A 23,516-nucleotide genomic window follows, 5' to 3' on the forward strand; every position below is an offset into this window, starting at 1 on the left:
TTAAAAAATCTCTATACATATCAGCTATTATTATAAAATAATTAACATCATGATTATTTCTGATGTAATCTCTATTCACAAGGGTGGTGGGTAAGGAGAATAGAGTGAAGAACACACCAGTAAGATATTTTAAGTGCTTTAAGAAATGGCACGCCCCATATTGTTTCAGGTCACTGCTCAAAAACATGAGGAAAAGATGTCAAGAGCCATCTAATCTATTCATCATCTTAATCGTGCATGCTGGTTTCTAACAGAAGCCTGTCTGATTAGATCGGCATTACAGAAAGTTTTAACATCAATCATTCTTTTTTAAAAGTGGTTTTAACTTTTAGATATCAATGATATTAAACTTATGAGCATTTCATAACTTGGAAGTAAATACAATTAAAGGGGGGGGGACTACAAATAAGTATTCAGTGTGCCATCACACAAACATCTGAATTGACTTACTATATGTAAGTCCTATTCGACCTATTCTTTTCCATCAAAAACTTTAAATAAACATTTCCTATCTGTTAGCACAATCTTAATCCTCTTTCCTGAAGCACCAGCATTGCTACTGCTTATATCTGCTCCATGAGGTAGAACAAGATGCATAAGATCGAGGGAACTGGATGCATAAGATCGAGGGAACTGGAGGATGCATAAGATCGAGGGAACTGGAGCCCAGCAGGACCAAAAGGAACAGACACCAGGTTCTCCATGCTGGCACTAGGCCTCACAGTCTGGAGTCTGGCTACTTCACACACAAAAAAGCATCATGTCTACAAGGTGAAGCTGTGACCACATTTTTAGACTCAGAAAGAGGGGCCAAGCAGGTAAATTATAAAGAGTATAAAAGTTGTCCTCTGTCTCTCTCACTAAAATACAAGTCAAGGAAAAGGCAAGAATTTCATTTTCACAGTATGTGAATACAAATGAATAAAAATTGGTTTCTAAAGTAGCAGCAAGTCTAAATTAAAAGAGTTTGACAACTCGGGAGAAGCCAAGGTGACTCCATGGTGACACTCCACCTCCTCCTCTCGTCAGCACTCACTCAGGGGCCATGACCAAACAGCCTCTGCAGATTTACTGTGAAATAAGCAAAGAATGGGATGCACTAGGGAATTCTATTTCTTAGGTTCAAGTAAAACAAGAAGCTTCCCTTATTCATCAAATCTGAACATATCATTTAACTACCACTAAAAATAACATTTTAAAAAGAAACTACGTGTAAGCACAATCTACCACATTTATATGTAAAAGCTTCCCACAATTTATATCATTGAATTCACTCATTTCATGCATTTACTGAGTGACTCCTGTGTGACAGGCATAAAGTTAATGCTATTAGGCTCCATTTTACACATATAAAAATCAGGGTCTGCAGATGTTAGTAACTTTCCCCAAATCCCATGGCTAGAAAGTTGTCAAGTCAGGATTCCACTCTACCCAAAGCACATGTTCTGTTTAACTATTCACCAGAAGAGACAGGTACTTATCCAGTCAGGCCAACATTGTTCCAAATGACTCCTCAACTTTTTTAAAACTCTAGTCAGTCAGATTTAATTTAGGGAATAAGTAGAAAAAGGCCATCTTAATACATGATAGTAGTATTTTCTTTTTATTATATTATCCATACCAATTTTCTTATATATTACCCAGACTGATTGGTGTATTATTCAGACTGATTACCAAATCTAGTTTGTCATATTAGAACTATCCAAAAGCTATTTGGAAACACCATCAAATTAAACCTCAAGGGTCAAATAGCTGCTATCGCTGAGGATGCTCAAAAGAAAGTGCTAAATGTGTTTAAAGTAAAAAAGCTAGTCCAATAATATGCCAAATAACAGCAGAATGACTGGAAGAACTCAGCCATGGAAGGGGACACCACCCCACTTAATTTGTCGATGTTTTTATACTGGCTAACAAACCAGTCACAGCAATGTAAACCACACTTTATTCCATGCTTCAGAATCTTTAGGTAAAAAATAATACCGTTCTCTTGAAATTACTTTTTCCTGTTCCTTCCCTTCCTTACATTTGGCATTATGACACAGAAATTACCATTATTTGGCTTTACACATTGATTCCCATTTAAAGCTAGAATTCATTACGTACCACAGTGAGATATAATGCAAACAACACTGAACCTTGACTCACGATACAAGCTCCTATCCCAGCTCCACTAGCTAGCTCCAAAACCCTGGACAAAATTCTAACTTCTCTAGACTTGTATTTTCTTACATGTACAATCTGATGTAAATGGTAAATCTAAAATTCCGTTAATGCTATCCAATTCTTTTTGGCAGGGGTGGTAAAAACTGAAATTAACTGAGTGTCGCTAACATCTCCTGACATAGAAGAAATGACCACCCTGTCTATGCGTATGTAGAAACCTATAAGACAAACTGATGAGCTCACAGTTCTATAGGTCAGAAGTTCACAACTCATTTGGTTTTCTACTCACGGTCTTACACAAAGCCAAAATCAAGATGATAGCCATACTGGCCTCTAATCTGGAGGTTCTAGGGAAGAATGCCCTTCTATGCTCATTCAGGTTGATGGATGATTATGTTTTTTTGTTTGTTTGTTTGCTTTTTGTTATGCTAAGATTGACATCACCATTTCCTTGCTGGCTGTTAGCTAGCAGCTCTGGCTCTCAGCTTTTAGTTATCCACACTCCTTCTCACATGGCCCTTCCGTTTTCAAACCAGCAATGGCCAAGTGAATAGAGCTGCTCTCAGGCTTTGAATCTAATTTTATCTTCTGTCACTGACAGAGAAAACTCTGCTTTTAAAGGGCTCACCTTTTGGGACCAGATCCATTTAGATTATCTCCATATCTTAACACCACCTGATTCGGGACTTTAATTACATCTGCAAAATCCCTTCTTAATATTTCCTGGATTTGTGCTAGATTGAATAGCCAGGGAACGGGAAACCTAGGGGGCCATCTCACAATTCTGCCTACAATGTGTGTGGTCAGTGTGTGTGTGTGTGTGTGTGTTCATGTGTGTGTGTTGTCCTTTCACAAAGCTGGTGTCACAATCATTTTTGTATCTCCATTATACTGTACACATAAATGCTAAAATATAATGCGCCCATAAATATCTGTTCAACAAAATGCTGCCTACCCAGTAGACAAAAAGCACTCATGGTGCCAAGTGCTATCATAACTGAACACTGGCACTCAAGATGAGATAGAAATGCGATGAACCTACTTCACAGCATGTACTTAATTAGCCTGATAGGTAAAATGCCGATGATGTTAATGCTTTCAACAGGAAAATGTCAGATATGAATCAAAAACTAAATAATTGAACAAATGAGAGAAACAATTTAAAAATTACACATACAGTTCTTTTCTTGGTTATCATAAATACTCTAGTCCCCCATGCCTTTTTCTAACAGTTGTAACAGCTTTTGTATCACTAGAAGAAAATTCTAATACAAAGAAAGACCTCTAGTAAGAATTCTTAAATGCATTGCATAATGCTTTCAGTAGCACAGTAAGACAGCCAAACAATGCTCTCTCCAGCCAGGTCAATAGTATTACAATTTAGGATCAGCACCTTAAATAATGCTGACGACCAAACAGACTGCCCATGTAAAGAGCAGGACAAAAGAAACAAATCATTTTGCCACAGTTCCTAATTCAGAAAGCTGAATAAAGCATTTTGCAGTACTTCTCGAATTTTAAAAAAGGTATGCGGGGAGAGTTTTAAAAAGTGCACTGTATTCCTAAATGCTCTGGAAAAGCCACTGAATATCAATTCGAATAAGTTATTCTCTAGCAGCTATTTGCCTCTTCTGCATCTTCATAAAAACAAAATGGTATTTTTCCCAAAGCACAAATAATCTTGTTCTATTACAGGCTGATGTGACATCTGCATAAAGATAATTCCCATCTTCTGCTATTATCTATTTGTCCATTATCAAAGGGTAAGTGGTGTTTCCTCTAGGCTCTTGTCTGCTGATATACAATGTTTACTGGTAATAAGCATTTTAAGCTCCTGAAGAGCTGCTTCAAAAGAACATGAAATTAGCTAAACATATATCATGACACTGTGGTATTTACAACAGAATCCCATGGATAATGAAACTTTACCTAGGTCACTCTATTTTTGTACAGTCAACACATTTCAAATACTAATAAAAGCACCACTACCTAAACTGATGTAATTTAAACTTATCTTGTAGCACAGCAGAGTTACAGCATTCTTTGTGATGGTGCCTTTTCAGATACTACAAAAGGTTTTCTGCCACAAACTGTTATCCGTCCATCTCCAGAAGAGTCAGATAAGATTTAATCATCACGTGCTACACAGCATGAGCTGCTTTAATTTGGGGTTGCCTGAGCTCTTCTTTAGGAATGAAAAAATTAAAGGGCACACACACGAACAGAAGGGAAAATAAATCCCTTGTCACATCTTTCGAGATGCTCACTGGTGCCTTACCGGTTTGTTTGTTTTATTTTTTTTCTTTCCTTCCTTCCAGCAATAAAACAAGGATTTAGATTCTGAGCAGTTCTTCAATTCAAACCTGAGATCGTAATATATTTTGTGTTTCACAACAAAAGGAAAGCCAATATGCAGCAGAACCGCCCTCAAAAAGTATCAACTTCTCTTCTGAAAGCTAAATTAGTAGTTTTACTAGCCTCAGAAGTTATTTTTTCTGGAAAATAAAGGAGGGCACTTTCAGAGTGGGACTTCAGTTAGAAAAATAGTTATTTAATCTGTTGCTTAATGTTTGTGGGGCATACTGTTAGTGCCTGTCCTGTCCCTCGTCCGCCTCCTGCTCCCAGCCAACCACCTTCAGAGAGGGGTCACCCTGTAACTATTCCATACAAGGAAGTGTAAGTACAGGTTTGGTGGCAGGATTTCCATAAAAGTTAATGTAGCCTCTATAAATTAAAAAAAAAAAATTTAAACCTGGCAAATGTGCCCCTTTCTCTGCTTCGCCCCCCTATTCTCTACCCAGGACAACAACCTGATGCTCAGAAGTGTAGCAGCTACCAGCAAGAATAAAGTAGCTCACATAAGAATGCAAGTCAATACGCCAAGGATGATGAAGGAGAAAGGAAGGCTGCAGTCTAGGATGTTGAGCAGCCTCAGACTGCTGGTCTCCAACTTCTCGTTATTTGAGAAGAATAAACTCTTGTTTAAGGTCGCCAGAGACAGGTTTCCTGTTATTTGCAAACAAAAACATTTCAGACTGAAAGAGTACTTGACTCATTCTCGTTGATGAAAGTACTGACAGTTCAAATTTCAGATTTCCCTGGTATTTGCTATTATTTTTTCTCAAACATACAAATACTAAATACTTTTGATAGATACTGCCATTAGAAGGTTGTAGAAGTCTAATCCACATTATTTAATAGTTATTACTAGTCAACAGTACTCAGAGTTTTATATTTATGTAACAAATGGTTATCAAGCACTTCATATACGCATGTTTAATGATAAAAAAAGAGGTAGGGGGGCAAAAAGACAACAAAACTTCAGAAGCGTACTAGCTGTTGAAGAAGCTAAGGAAAGCAATGAAAAAAAATAGAGAAACAATGGAAATCAGTGAGAGGAAATATAAAATACATACTTAAAAGACAATGCATTGTGACTAGGAAGACAGGTTTTCTATGGTGTTATAAGATATTTTCTATAGTGTTAAGGGAGTTAAAAGAAAGGGTAGATTAGCGGGAAATAAAGCTACCAGAAAGGCATCTGTAAAACAAATAGGGCTTGTAATGGACTCTGATGAATGGATAGGACTTAAATAGGCAAAGCAGAAGGACGAAGAAACTCAAAAATTGTAGCATATAAGCAAAATTTAGGAACCAAGATCAAAACTGGACATGGAATATTTAGGAAAGTAAGGACACTATCACAGCTGAAAGGAAAGGCTTGTGCTGGGAAACAATGAAAAGGAACAATGATAAGAACTACCATTTACTTATTGAATGCCTAATAGTCTCTATCTACCTGGCACTAAAAGCTACATATCTGTGCTTTCATTTAATCCTCACATTAATCATATGAAGCAGGTATTATTATCCTTATTTACCAATGCATAAAACAAGGCTCAGTAAATAAATAACCTGCCTAAAGCCACAGAGCTAGCCGCGTCTGGAAAAGAAATTTTATAATAAAGATGGAAAACAGTATGTACAGACACAATCAGAATTGTTATAGAATGGTAACTGTCTACACATGAAGCAATCACGATGCGCTAGAGGAGATAAAGACTAGAGGCAAGGAGGTGACACAGTCTGGGTACGGATGATGCAGGGGTGGTGACAAAAATGGACTGGATCTAGGGAACAAAGAATATACAGAATATAGTGGAAAGACATCTCGAAGACAGCTATTTCTAAATTCTTATTTCTTCTCAACTGAATGCTATTTGGTTATTTTCTGCTCCTATTTACTATACAGTGATAGGAAATAATGTAAAAATGGTAGGTATCACAACATTTTTGACAGATCTCCTGATTAGGTCTTTTAGGCTTAGCTATGAGGCTGAAAACATGAACAAGGATGACATCACGTAGGGAGGGTTCAGAAAGAACCAAATAAAGCATGTGTCTGTCTATCTCGAAGAATTTTTGTCATAAGTATGTAGAATACAGAAGGGCTCATGAAAGTCAGGTACTGTGTTTTGGCCCTCACTGGGGAAGGCATGTGCTTTAGGAAGAACCCTAAAACATTAAAAGTAATGACAAAGATCTTTGGCTACACTAGATTCATGAAGGCCTCACATGGTACAAAGTAGACCAAGAATTTTATGTTACCCGGAAGGGGAAATACAAATATTAAAAAATGTATGTATGTATGTATGTATGTATGTATGTATGTACGTACGTACGTATGTACGTATGTATGAATGAGGAATAAGAGAACTGAGATCCAAAGGGATTTATCCAGATTCTCTCAAAGACGGAACTACCTACAACTTAGCAATCATTTGTCCTAATCACAGTAACAGCAGCCACAGATCTAAAGACCCCACTTTCCACTCTCCCCACTTTCCACTCTCCCCAATGTCCAACTTCTTCCCCCATATACCCACATGACTTCTTAAAAGGGTACAGATAGGATGGCAAACCTTAGAGCCCCACCCCCTATTTTGCCTAAAGATATGATTTAATTATGTTGGACTAAGTTTCTTCTGTGTGACTATGTAGTGGTTCCCTTCCCTAATATCCAGGAAGCAAAAAAGGCCAGATCAGTTAAGAGAGTAATAAAAAGCTACGTTTTCTCTGCACATCTGGGCCAAGCTTAAGTATTTTAGCCAACATTCAAAAAAAATCAGTGCTACCCCAGGAAAACCCTCTTGAGAGAGAATGCAAATAAACAACTTTTATATTTGAAGAGCAAGTATAACTGGGTAAAGTAAGAGTTTTTGCCAAGGCCTCAGATAAGTATCAGATACTCAGAGAGGTGCAAACAGAAATGCAAATTTCAAAGTAGGTATCACAGGTTGCCCTTATTGATTTAGTGGGTGTAAAAGTATCAGGTAATTGAACTGAGAAGAACAGGAGTAAGAGTGCTATCTTCTTCACCTCAAGAGAGAGGAACCTCAAGGCCATACTGAGAGCTTGTTACGTAGTCCCCGAGTTGGATGTCATCATTTACTGGTGCCTCTACTCTGAGAAATATACGGTGGCCAAATACAGCACAACTGACAGCGCTGTACCTGGGAAGCATCTGATGTTTTTCATTTCTGAGAGGAGGTCAAAGATGGGCAAACATTCTCTGTGAATTAGCAGTGAGTCCAGAGGAAGAAGATCCAGACTGGAGACATCCTGAGTCTCTCCTAAGAAAGACATCTGGGAAAGTCACAGATAGAAGAAAGACTGTGGCATAGATGACCAAAAGCCAAGGCTGAGAGACAAGTGTCAGCCTGAGCAAAGAACAAAACAGTCCAGGGGAGCTGTGGTCAGAGGGTCCCAGCAGGGAAGGCCCTGATGGGTTCAGACTCATAGCCATAAGAAAATGAGTCAGCTCTGAATATCTGTTAGGTTCAGAGTATATAGAAAGCCAGCGCGAATCCACAATTCAAAAAAAAAAAAAAAAAGAACTTTCCCGTGGACCCTTTACACTGTCCTTATATTTCATGGCAGCAACTAGTAAATGGTAAAAGAAATAGCAAGGAAGAAAGAAGTAGCCACTAGAAGTATACTCCAAGAGGCAAGAGTTTCTTTATCTTGTTACTTGCTGTATTCCCCAGCCTAGAATGATGCCTGCTACATAGTTAAGTGTTCAATAACTACTTGGTCAATGAATGAAAGCCCATCACACACACACGCCTTTCTAGAATGCAGATTCTCTTCTGAACAAAGATTTATGACAGAGGCAAAGATTTACTTCCCAAAGGAGACTATAATTACAATTTAAGGGGATTATAAAGCTTTCTAATACCAGAAAAGTCAAAGGACATACCAGAATTTTCATTAATAACAGGAGATAAACTTCCCCCTCTGCATATACTTTAAATAGAGTAGGAAGTACATTTTCAAATTACATTATGATTTCGTCCCTTCGAGTTTTACTTATTCAATATGCTAATTACCCAAGATAGGGTTTACAAAGCAATTTACCATACATGTTCCATTTCATCTTTATATCAATCAATCATATTTTCCTAGTTTAAGGAATTAGGGCTCATTAAATAGTAAATGGGAATACTGGTTCTATGATACAGGTTTTGTAAAGCCAACGCAAATACTCTTTGCAGTATACCTTCCTGCTTTCTTTTAGTTTTTCTGAGTCAATCATCCTGGATTCCAATCTAGCATCTCCTATCTACATAAAGATAGAACACCCCAAACTCTTGCTTTAATTACACCCCAGCTATTCCTAACAGATGGGCCTTTCATCCATTATTCATTCACTTAGCCTACCTGGCTTTCTGACCAATGATTACAAAATTTGTCTCATTAGATTTTAACATAGTATTAAGTTAAGCAAAAAAATACACAGAAATCCCAAAATAACAGTGGCATAAACAAGATAGGATTTCATTCCATCTACATACATATATACTCCCATGCTGGAAATGGCAGGTACCTGATAAAACAGAACCCAAACAGAGTCCAATCTTGTTCTGCTATTCTGGACCCGTGGCATCTCTCTGCTTTTTGGCCCATCTTGGTCCCACCATCATATCTACATTCCAGATGGCAAGAAATAAAAAAAGAAATGATTCCTATAAAGTCACACACATCTCTTCTACTTATAGCCCACTGGCCAGAACTAAAGAGATGGCCTCACCTAACCAAAAAGAAGTTATTGAATCTGAGCTCTATAGGGCAGAAATGTATCTTCCTCAATTTCCACTGTTCAACACATAACTGTTTCATACACTGTCCATTATGATTCTTACAATCACTGCCATAGTCATTCACAGGACAAGCATTTTTCAAACACCTTTCTATGTATCATTTTTAATTAACTAAAGAGAAGACTTACTAAAGACCATTTTACCAATTACTTTCATCATTGATCAAAACCACTACCACTAACATTAAAATAATTTACAATAATAACTGGTTCTGCCTTGGCACACTAGCCTCAAAAGGGTGGTAAATGATCTGGAATTCGCACTCCATATGAATAAGAACATTTTCAACTATTATGTTTTCCTACTAAATCGACAGACTATTCCAAGAGACTCAGAGGAAAATGCTCCCTTGTCTTAAATAAACTCCTTACACAGCATTAAACTTGAAAATATGTTGCTTCTGTCTATTTAAGAGGGAAAACAAGTAACTATTAACAATTCCTGGGCATTCATTTGGAATACAAATGTCTCGATCACCAAGTGATCACAAAATTTAAAAGGGAATATATCACTCTTCTTAATCAAAAATCACAGGAAATAGCCTTATAGGCTAACTGAAAGGTAAAAAGTCTAATAAAGTAGCTAAAAGCATAGGATGAAAATCAATTCCTCCACAATACCCCCTCTTAACAACTCACCATTGCTAAAGATGTAGTTTTCTGAAGAATGAAGACACTTTCATTCGTTTACTAAAGATAATATCTGTCTGCCCCCTGACAGACTAATTTAAGAGAACACAATAATTACTGTCATTTGCACTTTTCAAACTTGCAAATAAATAGAAAAGAAAAAATAATTATACTAGATCACACTATACTATTTTATTTATCTTGGAACTGTTGGAAATTTTTAAGACAGGAAAAATAGCAATTCGATATTACCTAGTAAATTATTACTAGGGGAGTTGAGAGAGAACTTAAAGCTTCCTTTCCTCGCCAGTGGACTTTCTTTTCTTCTCCCAACATGCATTTATTATTCCACATCACTGCCTGAAATGCTGTATTTTGAATGTGATCCTCTGAAGAACATCAGGGAATTGTCTCTTTTTGGGCACTGGCATTTAGGCATCAGAAAAGTAAACCATTCCTCCTTTCTTAAAAAGCATTAAATAAAGCTCAATAGGGTGTTTGTGACTTACTACCAGTAAGCTTGAGCACCCCAGATTTGAATCAATCTTCAATTTTTTTTTGACAATCAAATCTGTAGGGGGAGAATTCTGTGTTTTTAATCTTTGACTTCTGATAATTTATCCATTTATCCTGAACTATTTACAATGTGCATATAAACAAAACCAAAAGGTAAGGCTATTATGTTGCTTACAGTGGCATCTACTTCCTGCTTCTTTGCTGGGGTACACAGAGCTACTCAACATTTTAAATAAATATATTAATGACGTGGGTATTTTTAAAAGGCTCCCACAGAGCAGTCGCTTTAAAGCAGTAAACAGAACTGTCTAGTCTCACAGTGTGCCGATGCTTTGAATGCAGGTTCAAATTCATTTCAAACTAAGCTGCACATAACAATTTTAATTATTAACATTACTCTCCCAGTAGTGTCATATCAGACCTGACATTAAAAAAAAAAAAAAAAAAAGTCACGGGTTAAGACTTTAGTTGAACATAATATAGAAAGATATTATTTGGCTAAGTTAGTGTTATATTTACTGTTATTAAATTTATCATCATATCAATGTGTTTTGTTTCTCAAAATGATAGCGATTATGCAATACCACAAGTTCACAATTCTAGTCAAAATTTCATTAAGAAAAATATTCATTTAGTCATTTAATGCTTGTAACTATTCAAAACAATTTCTAAATGGAAGTATCATCCCTTAGATCAATTAATACTACTTCCCCAAATGGACATTTTATTGTAACGGTCATAAATTCTAACTAATCTTTAGCTGCTTACATTTTGCCTGATTTAAGAATGTATCAAATCATAAGTATATTACTGTATACAAGGGGAGCATTTATTTGTTTGTAAGGTAAAAGGGAGATTAGTAAGTCTCCCTACAAAATCGTAAAAGCTGTGTAACTGTTTTAAAGTCAGAGGCATCCATTAAAGTTAAGAGACTTCATTTTAGCTTAGATTACCTACGAGCAACCAATATTTTCCTTTTCCGATTATCCTTAGGTCAAGTCTATTGTTTGGAATACATTCAAAATAGCAAGTGGCAAGCTTGGTTTGTACTTCTCAGAAATGTTAAAATGCTAGCAATAACATGGCAATCGTGTGGGACTAAATAGTCATCATGGGAATAAAGCCCAGGCCATAGAAAATGTCAGCATTTCTGACAAAGCCATATAACACAATGGAGCAAAGATTTAAAATGAAACAGTCATTCTGATATTATGTTGCAGTGCCTTAACCACTTACATTACTGGAAAGCGTGCATAATAGAATGTAAGAGCTAAAAAGAATGATTATAGAGCAACCAAAATCAAAGAGGAATTAAAAACAAAATCAAAGCTGACAGGCTTGCTATTACATGAACACTCTAATAAGACTTTATTGATACTGGAAACTGTTTAAAGTAACTCCAAGAAAATAAAAAGGAATTCTTCCTTTATACACAGGACATGTTTGTTAAAAATTAAGTCAATAATCTTGACAACTGTTGATAATTATTTTAATAAATGAGGAAATGAAAGAACTACTGAAAAAAATGTCAAGATGCCAACCTAAAATAGTATTTAAATGCAGTCAAAATAATATTCAAATTGGAAGTGTAACTTTGACTAAATTTTCTGTACCATTTATTTAACGTCTGTGTTCTATTTGAAGGCTTTCATCTTAGGAGCAAGATATAAAACTCAGTAATCAAGATAAATAAAATAATATGATATTTTTAAAAATCAAAGTTAATGCAAAAAATGTTTAAATAAGGACAGGATCAGTATTACTGACTTTTCTTTTTGCCTGAGACTGCAATATGGCTCACCACAAATGGTTACCGATTCTGTCTTTTTTGATATTTGATATTTGGTTCATTACGAATTTTTTGCATTAATTTTATTTTTAAATATTATATTAGTACCTGATTTATCTTATTACTGAGTTTTTGACACTACTGCTCTCTCCCCCGAAAATTCTGTGCTCATGGCAAACATCTCCCTCACTTCCTCCTAGTTTCAACCCTGCTGTTTAGGATTCAGTATCTGTTGAATGAAGAACGGAATGCATGAATTAACCTATGTTACTATTTCTTTACCACCTGCATCAAATCTCAGGCTCTCTTATAGCTCTATTCATGAGTACCTGTCTTTGTCAGGTACTTTATATGACCTCTAGTCCTCATAAGAACCCTTCAAAGTAAATATCACTCTCCCTATTTTATGACTGAGGAAAATGAGTCCGTGACAATACAGTGACTTGCTCATAACGCAAGCCCTCAGTAAATATTGGTTGAACATTAATGATAAAGCCAACTAGTGAAGACCTCGACTTTAACCCAAGTATATGTCCCACCAGCTCAGCCATAGCCAATTCCGGGAAGCCATTTTTAAATCTCTTCAGTTGGATTTTGGTTTTCCTCTTCTACTTCCAATAACAACTATGATAGGCAGAATATTAAGATGACCCTCATGATGTCCACCCCCTGGTGTCACTCCTCTGATTATGGCAAAGAGTGATTATATTGGTAGAACTAATCGAATCATATGAGCCCTTCATAAGCAAAGAGTTGTCTCTAGTTGGTGGTAGAAGGGATGTCAGAGAGATGTGAAACACAAGAAGGACTTGACACTCCACTGCTGGCCTTAAAGCTGGAAGGAGTCACATGGGAAGAAATGTGGGTGCTCTCCAGAAACAGAGTATGGTACCTGGCTAACGGCCAGCAAGGAAACAGGAACCTCAGACCTACGACCACAGGGAACTGGACTAGGCCAACAACCTGGACAAGTTTGAAAGTAGACCTTTCCCAGAGCCTCCAGATAAGAGCTCAGTTGACTCTCGACTTTATCCTTGTTAGACCCTGAGTAGAGAACATAGCCCAGCCTGCTCAGACTTATGGTAATAGTTTACACAACAAGAGAAAACCTATGTGCCAATCTATGCATAATTTCATAACAAAGCATGACAATTACCTATTCATCTGAGCTCCCCATTATCAAGGCCTAGGGATTTATTCACTCACCTGATGTGACTCACCCAAGGCCAGACTCATTATAGGTGCATGGGCAATGTTGAAGAAATAAATTAATTTGCACATTAGTTCTTCAATAAAGGTGTCATTGACAACAGTGATGAGGAAGAAGCAACTCGCATCTAACCTGGGTGCCCTATTAATATTAATGGACTAACTTTTGCCATTTGCATCCAGGTATGCAATTGAAAGAACATACATTTTCAATGACCAGTTTCATAACTACATAATTTACTTGGATATATACTCAGCCTCGTTGTATAATCTATAAAGAACCGCACAAGTTTAGATATGGATTTGCTTCTGCATTGTTTCCCCCACAAAGATATATGAAATATCCCTAATGATACCATGCTCCTTTCTTCTCTTGACTCCATCTATCCTGTCTTGCAGCTTCTCTGTGGCTGTCAGTGTAACAACCAAAATCCTAATCTCTGAAAAAACTTCCTTCAAAACTGCTTTTACTTTCTAACAGAAGAATATTCAAAGGCATGTCATTTATAAGAAGAAAGAAAATGAAGTAAAACTAATCTCAACTGCCAATAAGCAATTCTTAGAAAGGTACACCCTCCTACAAACACAAAACGAAACTGAAATCATTCTGTTACCTGCTTAATGTTGACCTCTGTCCATAATCCTAAATTCTGCACAAGAGGGAGTTGGCACACCCACTGTCTATTTATTTCTCTCTGAATCCCAAACACTTTCCATAATACCTGGTAACACAGTAGGCAGTCAATACATGTTTACTGAACTGAAACAGCACTAAAATCTGGGATGATTTTTGGTATCTTTAAACATATATGCTATCCTCACCTCATAATAATTAATATTAATTCATTGTTTATAATTCAGTAGACTTAAAATAAATGATTTTTTCCAATAGTCACCATTTAACAACAACATTTCTATTACTCAACTTGCTTTCCTAACTGTTCTTATGTATGCATAAAGACTATGGAAAGTACTTCATAAATGGAAAGTATAAGGAAGAAAATAAAAAGATGCTAAGAACAATTAAAGTAAAACTATTTTTTAAAGATTGATTATGTATCCATCAATGCCTTTAACAGTTATAATTAACATCTTATAATGATGCTGTTAGTAGCATCCACGCTTTGGAACTCCCTTAGGGCAATTAACCCTATTTGCATGGTACCCAAGAGGGATTTTGTATTTTATCAGATGCTAAGCTCCAGCTAACAGTGTTTTAGGTAGGTGCTAGGATATTCCAAATTAGGACTACAAAATTACTTAATTGCGTGACCTACAGAAATACAGATAAACCAATGTTTCTTCATAGCCAGAAACCTAAATTAGTCCTCATCTCTTCAATTGTTCACTGAGCCCTAAAACATCATGAGAAACAACATGTAGAGAAATTATTTCTTTTTTTTTCAATAAAGCAGTATCCAGAATTTAAAAAAAAATTTAAATAAACCCTCTTGAAATGTTTACTGTAACAAGTATAAAAATCAATAGGAAAGCATGATATAGAATTTCAAAGTTCCTGAACCAGTTTAACATGGCCAGAGTTAACTTGAAATTACCTTCTTTAAAGAACGCAGAATAATTTTTTTAATACATAAATAATTAATTCTGAAATTTAACACCAGCAAAACCTTTTAATAATTTTTAGCTTCCAAAAATATCAGCCAAAATCGCTATCAAATAAATTCCTATCACTCTCCACCCTAAAGCTTTCTAAGCATCACCCTTGATTGACATGAAAATGAGCAGGGGACTCAGAGGAGATAATGAACAAGAGGAAAGCCCTCATGACTTACAAATTAGATAAATGTCCTATTAATCAAGAATTGGCTTTGTGTTGTTTTTGCATAAATTAGCATGATCTAAGAAATAAGGCTGAGCTATTTAGTCATTTATTACATAAACCATTTCTTATGAAATAGAATTTTGCCAGCTAAACACTTATTGGTTTACTAATTCCTGATTGAATAGCATAACTAACTGTTATACCCATAACTAAACTGTACATCTAAGATGTTTCTTTTGCTAAATCTCATATTTGATATTTTTCTTGACTTTGCCAAAAAAAGGTATTATTTATAAAGCTTAAAACTTTCAATAAATTGATAAACAAATTAACAAACATATCAAATATTTAAATACATACAGTTTTAAGAGCAAACAGCTACAAATTTCTAGCCCAAAATTCCCACTGTTCTAAAATTCGTATATGGCCTACTAAAAACTTCTCATAAATTATGTCCTGACAGCATGTTATTTCTACTTACTGAAAATATTACTGCACTCACTAACGTATAATTTTCTTTCTTTAAAAAATGAGGAAAAATCCTGAGATCATACATGCCAAGTTTTACCACCACACGGCCAGACACTCTGGAGCCCCACGTTGGCAACCTTCGAAGTAACATTTGCTCAATTCAGAGATAAGCCTGTTAGGTTACCCACCACAGTGTTTTGTGCTACACATTACACAGCAAATTTAGGTGGTGACAACTATCAAGCAGTGTGCTTTGCAAACTCTGAAACAATGCACAGTTGTAAAGGTAGCAGCCAATATTAAAGAGATTTTTTTTTATTCGTTGAATATATAAACACCGATGAATCTGGCTGGCACTTGATTCTAAATTCGCCAACTGTAATTACAAACACATGTGCACATTACACAGCTACAGATGCACTTAAAATAATTAACTTATTGAAGATGTCTGCTTCTCCACGAGCTACTAGAAATAGCTGCTAGCCACTGTGAATGTAATAGTTTTCCATGTGCAAACAAACTAAAAACTTACATACTTGAAAAGACAAAATAGATATCTACGTGCCTTACTTAATTTTACCTCCCTAGGAAACTTTATTCCACAGTTTCCAAAGTAGATTTTACTTTGTAACTGTGCCCGTTAGAATTCTACAGGAGGAGCCCATGATAATGTAGAGAGTACTGATGTATATGACTACAGCTTTCTTCTCAGGTTGGCCCCGTTAAATTTATTTTCTACCTCCACTGTCTCTAATTCTGACATTACTTAACCACCTCGCTCTTAGATTAATGCTTTCACTAAAGACTATTCATATGATACACAACTGTACAAAACAATGTTCTTAAGGTGTTAATCTCTGTCGTGAACATGGGTTCAAGAGTGGTTAATAGCCACAAGCATTTAATGGAAACACGAAAACCTGTCTCCACAAAAGCCAATGTTGTTCAGAGGAGATAGAGATTTGCAGGCTGGGTAATACACACCACCACTTATTTTCCACCACCACTTACTTTCTAAGGGCCTTGGAGCCACTCTTATTCTAATACACACATGTTCATAGCAAAAGAAAAGCTCAGAGATGAAAGTGGTTGTGTTGGGGAAATGCAACTCTAAGAGAGTGAGGCAGGGTCTGTTTCTCATTAAAAGCCATGTAGTACTTTTGACTTTTCAAATTAGAAGGATTACTTTTTAATAAAAACAAACTTTCCATAAAAATTAAGAAAGTTATATAATCTCAAACCAATTTTAGCTAATAAAGTTCCTCCTATATAACAGGCTCCATGGGTATGCAAAATGAAATATAGAATAGGACTTCATCTCTATTTCCAAAGCTTTCACAACCAGAGGGCCAGCAGAGAGCCAGGCTCCCTCCAATTATAAGTGATGCTGAGGCCCCCTCTCTGGAATTTCCAGCTATTCCGATGTGTGTGCCACAAATACTGGAGATTACCTGGTACCAGTGAAAGAACAGTCAACGAAAGGGCAAAGACCAGATTCTTAGTCGTGGCTCTGCCATTATTTGAGCGATTTCATACCTTTGGTTTAGGCCCTCAAAACTCTACCCCAAAAGTATTAAAAGGAGAGACCAAAATAACAGACATGAAAGTGCTTAACAGCCATAACTTGTGCGACCACTTACTATTGTGCCATTTTGTTCTTCCGTTCTTCTTCTTTTCCTTCCTTCCTTCCTTCCTTCCTTCCTTCCTTCCTTCCTTCCTTCCTTCCTTCCTTCCTTCCTTTCTTCCTTCCTTTCTTCTTTCTTTTAAATTTGTTGGAATATTCTGCCACTGGTGCGCTTTTAAGTGGAGCTATGTTATGGAGTGATCTCTTCTTCTACCCCTTAGGTTTCTCGGTGAAGGCTTGAATTAAAATTACATACACACACACACACACACACACACACACACATATATGTATACATATATACACATATGTGTGTGTATATATATTATATATATATATATATATATTTTTTTTTTAAGCTATAGATCTCTATCTTAGGAATAAGATGCCAGGCATCTCTGGAGAAGATTCATTCACACCAAATCAAATTGAAAATCCTAAAACCCAACAAGCAGAATGCAAATGGCCATGAAATAGCTTAATCTCAGTAGAAGAAATAAATTAAAACACACACGGAAAAGGATTAGAAGAAAATATAACATAGGGTTAAGATTTTTAATAAGTCTGAGGTAGTAGAATTATAGTTTAATTCCTCTTTTTCTATAATGAGCTTTATAGTGGGATAGAAATGAATGTTATGTGTTTATTTTTCCATTATTTTAAGAAACAACACAAAAGATTAGAATTAGAAAGGGAACAAAGAAAACACAGGACTTTCCTTCTTGTACATCAGGAAAGAAAAGGGCTTTTCCTAAAGATACACAGCAATACAAAGATGGTATGGTATAATTGGTTAAAAGTACACTATTTGAGCTCATCTCCTATATTTGCCACTTTCTGGCTATGTGACCTTGGGCAAATTACATAACATCTATGGGCTTTAGTTTCCTTATCTAAAATATAGATAACAACAGAAACTTCCTGCCAGAGTCACTGCGAAATCTATAGGGAGACAGAGTGTGTAAAGTACCTAGACCAATACCTAGCACATGAAAATTTAAAGAATCACTTTAACCAAGGAAAAAGAACTGCAGGTGTCACTACCATCTCACTACCATTGTCTGGTAGGAATGCAGTCATCTACAGTTCCCCGTGGTTTTAATCTCAATTTGTGTGCACTATTAATAATTGGAACCACTTCTAGTCAATAGCAAAGAGACCCAGAATAATTTTTCTTGACATAGTATCAAAGTATTAATGAGAACAAAAATCTTGTGAATGACTCATTCCCAAAATGTGATCCAGAAATTATAAATTCAGTTTTCTACAGCAACCTGTTCAAAAGAAAATTAATATTCAGGACAAATAAATTCACACTTAATGAAAACACCTTCAGTTATTAGGAAGCTGACAGAAAATAAAAAAGTAAGTCTAGAAAAGTGACTGGTAAAAGAAAAAACTTACTTTGATTATACAAATTAGTAAGATCTTTCAAAAAGTATTTCTCTCCTAACCTCACTTCCAAATCTGAATGTCTTCCAAAAATATCCTCTACTGATAGTTTTTTTAAAAAGACATTTTATTAACATTTTTTTAAAAAAGAAAAGCCCTTGTCTCTAAATCTAGTTTATAATTTTCCTTCCTGCTCTCTGACCGCTAGAAAAGAATACTGTGAAATTCTGGATAATTAATAGCAAGAACTCTCAAAAATTCAAGGTGATCAGCTTGCAATTACCTTTACCTTTCCTGACTTTCTAATGCTCTATGGTTTGCATGCATCATCTCCTCCACACCAATAGCAGAGAGGGGTTTATTGTGCAAGCATAAATATTATCCAAGGTCATGAAGTCACTCGATACTTTTCTCTAGGGAAGTACGAATTGATACTGCTATCTACAAGAAACAAAATATGAGATAATAACATAACTCAATAATGGTCATATGTTCTAAGAGTCACACCAGTCTATCTCTAGAAGACTTATGATGGAATGTAAGCTTGACAATTAACTAGCAGTCTTTTTCCTTCCAAGTTTCCAACAATTTTATCCCCTGCAAATCTAACAAGTGGCATAGCTGTTGTGTTCTTCCTATTTAAGACTGACAGAGGAGAGGCTCTAACTAAACAGCAATCCCCCTTTACTCCACATAAGGTAATGATAGATTCTTTTTTTTTTAAGATTTTTATTAAAATATAGATAACACAGAATGTTATATTAGTTTCAGGTGTACGCCATAGTTATTCAACATTTGTACACCTAAAGAAGCAATCACCATGATAAAAAATATATATATATATATATATATATGGAACACTTCACGAATTTGTGTGCCATCCTTTTGCAGGGGTTATGCTAATCTTCTGTGTCGCTCCAATTTTAGTATATGTGCTGCCAATTTTAGTATATGGTAATGATAGATTCTTAATGTACACCATGGCATTTTCATCTAAGACTCCAAAGATATAAATGATTATTTCTGAATTTCTGGTCTAGTTTGCATGGTCTCAGTGCCCTATACTTAAACTTGAGCTATGTCAGAAGGAAAATCTGGACAAGATTTTCTTTCCTCAGGGCATTAACCTATATTATCACTAATTCTTACAGTAAACTATAAGAATAATAAATTCTTATAACAAGTCCAGAAGTTCTTTGTATCTTATTTTAATAACTGGTAAGGATATCAGAACTCAGAGAAATTAAGTCGACTTAACCCAGGGCCTCTTAGCTCTAAGTGACGATGTAAGGCTGGCCACTCAAGAGATTTTCGGCTCATCATTTCAGGGCACAGAGCAGGTTAGATGTGTTTTCAGAAGCCCCAGGACATTTTGTAAAGTACTCTAACCTACAGGTCGGTTTGGTAATGAAGAAAAGGCTGTATTAGACTCCATGAATCTGAATGCCTGGCACCACCACAACTAACAGGAAGCAGAAAACTGCAGTGGGTGTCTCTAAACTGAAACAAATAGAAACTTTCATTCCTCAAACTTTCAGAATCCCTGCTTCTGAGGATAACTGCACCAGTCACTTTCATACTCAAACTCACTTCTGCACCAAATTATGAAACCTGAGTTCTAATAACTGTTATAGTTACAAATATCTCTTTAATTCTGTGGCTATGTTCCTCCTTCACATCAGATGATAAAAAAGATAAATCCTAATTAATTTATTCAGGACATATTTAATGAGCACCTACTATGTGTCAGGCTCTGTGTTAGGTACTCTGAAGATGAGCTGAATAATGTTTGCCATAAAAAAACCTCATCTTACAGATGAATTAGATGGAACATACTGAATTAAAATGTTGCAACATGAGACAAAAAGTGAGGACTGCTGGGAGAAATTCACTTTGTTTCTTAGGATGGATTTTATTGACACTCAGTGAAATCATGGGGAAAGAACTAGCATTTTTTTAATGCCATTGAAGCTAATTTTCCTTTAAAACTATCTCTAGTCCACAGTTCAGTAAATCACATTCTTGAGGTGGCAACATTCTATGAGGTTTTCTGTAAGTATTTAAATCATTCTTTCACAAACAATTTTAGGAGAAAAGCAAAGCATATAAGTAGTATGTTTCAATGTGAGAACACTCCTTAAATCCAAGGCCTTTGATTCTTCTTTTTTAAGTCAATTGCTGATGCATAATTCATTAGGAGAGTCTTTAGAATGGCAGGAGTGTGGGAGAGCTGGTGAATAATTTGCAAAATACACAAAGAAAAAACCTTAGATAGTTCTTCCAGAAACAGTCCAGCAAAATTGAAACTGCCACACAGCGTAGGCAAAAAAGTACTGATGATGTGAGGAGCACAGATTCCAATCCTTGCTCTATCAGTAACCAGAAGATAGATTTATGTAGGTCGTCATCATCGCAACACCTCTATTTCTTCATCTCTAAAGTAAGGATAATACTGTTTGCCCTATTTACACCACACAGTTCTCATGAGGAGGCGAATACACTACTGGATGGAAAAGCGCTTTGAAAAAAAATGTTATATCCTATAACATAATGGTGACACTTACTATAGAAATCTTAGAAATTTAGTCAGGGCAAGACACTGACTTTTCTATAAATGCTTAAATAGCTTGCATATTTTAATCTCTATTTCTGTCTTCTCTCACCAAAATTCACTTGGAATTATTTAAAGGAGTTTGCTAAATCAGTCAGTTGTCCTCTTACTCCACTATTTTTAGAAATTATCTCATAGTCAACTGTTGGATGCAGAGGGTCTTTTTTAGACAATAGGTTCATTGCATATTTATAGACATAGTCCCTATTCAGTTGGAAACTATAATAAAGAAGTCTTATTTCTTGGTTTTAAATTTTAACACGGAAAGTGGCCAAAATAGAATTTGTTTAATTCAGAAAAGAGAAGGAAAAAAGAAAGATAAAAAACACAATTTAAGCTATTATAAGTGCAAAAGCAAGTGGAAAAACTTTTACTTTCCTTACTCTTTTGTCAAAATTGCCATGTTTTCTAGTCCACATGAAAACTGAACAGTTGAATTTCTTTCCTAACCCAGCACCATACACCAGTGAACCTTCCCGCAGTCGTTGTTCACAGAGAGCATGGAGAACCAGGATGTAAAATGCTCTTCTGGCAAGTTACTTTTATTTACTAGAAACTGGAGAGGAGGAGCAAGGATTATAGTTCTTTTACTGGAAAGCACACAGATTAAACCCAATGACTTGTGTGTCCTTTCAAATTAACTCCATTTAGAAAACCTCTCATTAAATGTAATCTAATTTAAATGCATATTGGAACCACTTATATTTGTTTCTCCTCTTGATGAGCAATTAGTTCTATTCTTGTTTTCTTTTCCTGATCTACTTACAGCTGAAATACAGCAGAGGTGAGAAACATTTATTAAATCATCTTTTGCTGAGCTTTCTAGATCTAAATAAATCTCCCGACCTCCAAATCCTGATCACTAAAAATTGGAGCTTTTTGCTTTATTCAAGAGTCATAATTAAATGACAAGTGGACGTGTGAAATGACGTTCAGTAGCATTGGTCGTCAAGTAAATGAAATCAAACCACAATGAGATGACTTCACACCCACTAGAATGACAAGAATGAAAAATACAGGTAGAAACAAATGTTAATATGGATGGGGAGAAAATGGAATACTCATAGATTGCTAGTGGGAATGTAAAATGGTCCACTAGAAAAGTCTGGCAGTTCCTCAATAGGTTAAACATAGAGTTATTATATGGCCAGCATTCCCACTTCAAGGAATATGCTCCAAAGAACTGAAAAGTTTTGTTCTAACAAAAATTTGTGTAGGAATATTCATAGCAGCTCTATTCATAATAATCAAAGGGTGGAAACAACCCAAATGTCCACTAACTGAAAAATGGCTAAACAAAATGTGATGCATTCATATAATGGAATCCATATAATAAAATATCATTTGGCCATAAAAAAGAATGATATACTGATGCATGCTACAGATAAAAATCCTTGAAAACATTTTGCTAGGTGAAAAAGTCAATCACAAAAGATTACATATTACATAACTCCATTTATATGAATAGTCTAGAACTGGCAAATCTATATAAAAAGGAAGATCAATGCTTGCACAGGGCAGCGGGCAAGGGTAAAAGGGGTGAGAGCTAAAAGTTAGGAGTTTCTTTCTGAAGTGATTAAAATGTTCTAATCGTGGTGATGGTTGCACAGATCCTTAAATAATAAAAACCCACTCTGGGTACATACTCAAATAAAATCAGATTTCAAAGAGATATCTGCACTCCCACATTCATTGCAGCATTATTCACAATGGCCAAGACATGTACAAAACGCAAGTGTCTTCAACAGATGAATGGATAAAATGATATGGTATATAAATACAATGGAATATTATTCAGTCATGAGAAAGAAATCTTGCCTTTACAACAACACAGAGGGACCTCAAAGACACTTTGCTAAGTGAAATAAGTCAGAGAGAGAAAGACAGACACGGTATGGTCTCACTTATATGTGAAATCTAAAAATAAGAAGGAAAAATGAACACTAGAAACAGAATGTAGAATACTGATTACCAGGGGCTGGAAGAAGGGAAAATGGAAGATGTTGGTCAAAGGGTAAAATGTTGCAGTGATGTAGGACAAACAAGTCTAGAGGTAAATGTACAGGCATGATGACTATACTTAACACTGTACTGAACACTGGACAAATGCTAAGAGTACACTTCAGGCACATTCATCAAAAATATAACTATGTGAGGAGGATATGTTAA

The 23,516-nt window shown here is 35.7% G+C and overlaps 1 protein-coding gene and 1 non-coding gene across 3 annotated transcripts in view; both read right to left on the reverse strand.

Annotated features, from left to right (window-relative positions):
* The window catches only part of TMTC2 (transmembrane O-mannosyltransferase targeting cadherins 2), a 345,050-nt gene that overhangs the window by 295,730 nt on the left and 25,804 nt on the right, over nucleotides 1-23,516 (reverse strand). The gene's annotated exons all lie outside the window — the stretch shown is intronic.
* Nucleotides 19,583-19,687, reverse strand: LOC118614463. Its single transcript, XR_004956063.1, has one exon. It is a non-coding gene; the product is annotated as a U6 spliceosomal RNA (small nuclear RNA).

The sequence above is a fragment of the Rousettus aegyptiacus genome, unplaced genomic scaffold (assembly GCF_014176215.1).
Source record: "Rousettus aegyptiacus isolate mRouAeg1 unplaced genomic scaffold, mRouAeg1.p scaffold_m13_p_2, whole genome shotgun sequence".
Lineage (NCBI taxonomy): Eukaryota > Metazoa > Chordata > Mammalia > Chiroptera > Pteropodidae > Rousettus > Rousettus aegyptiacus.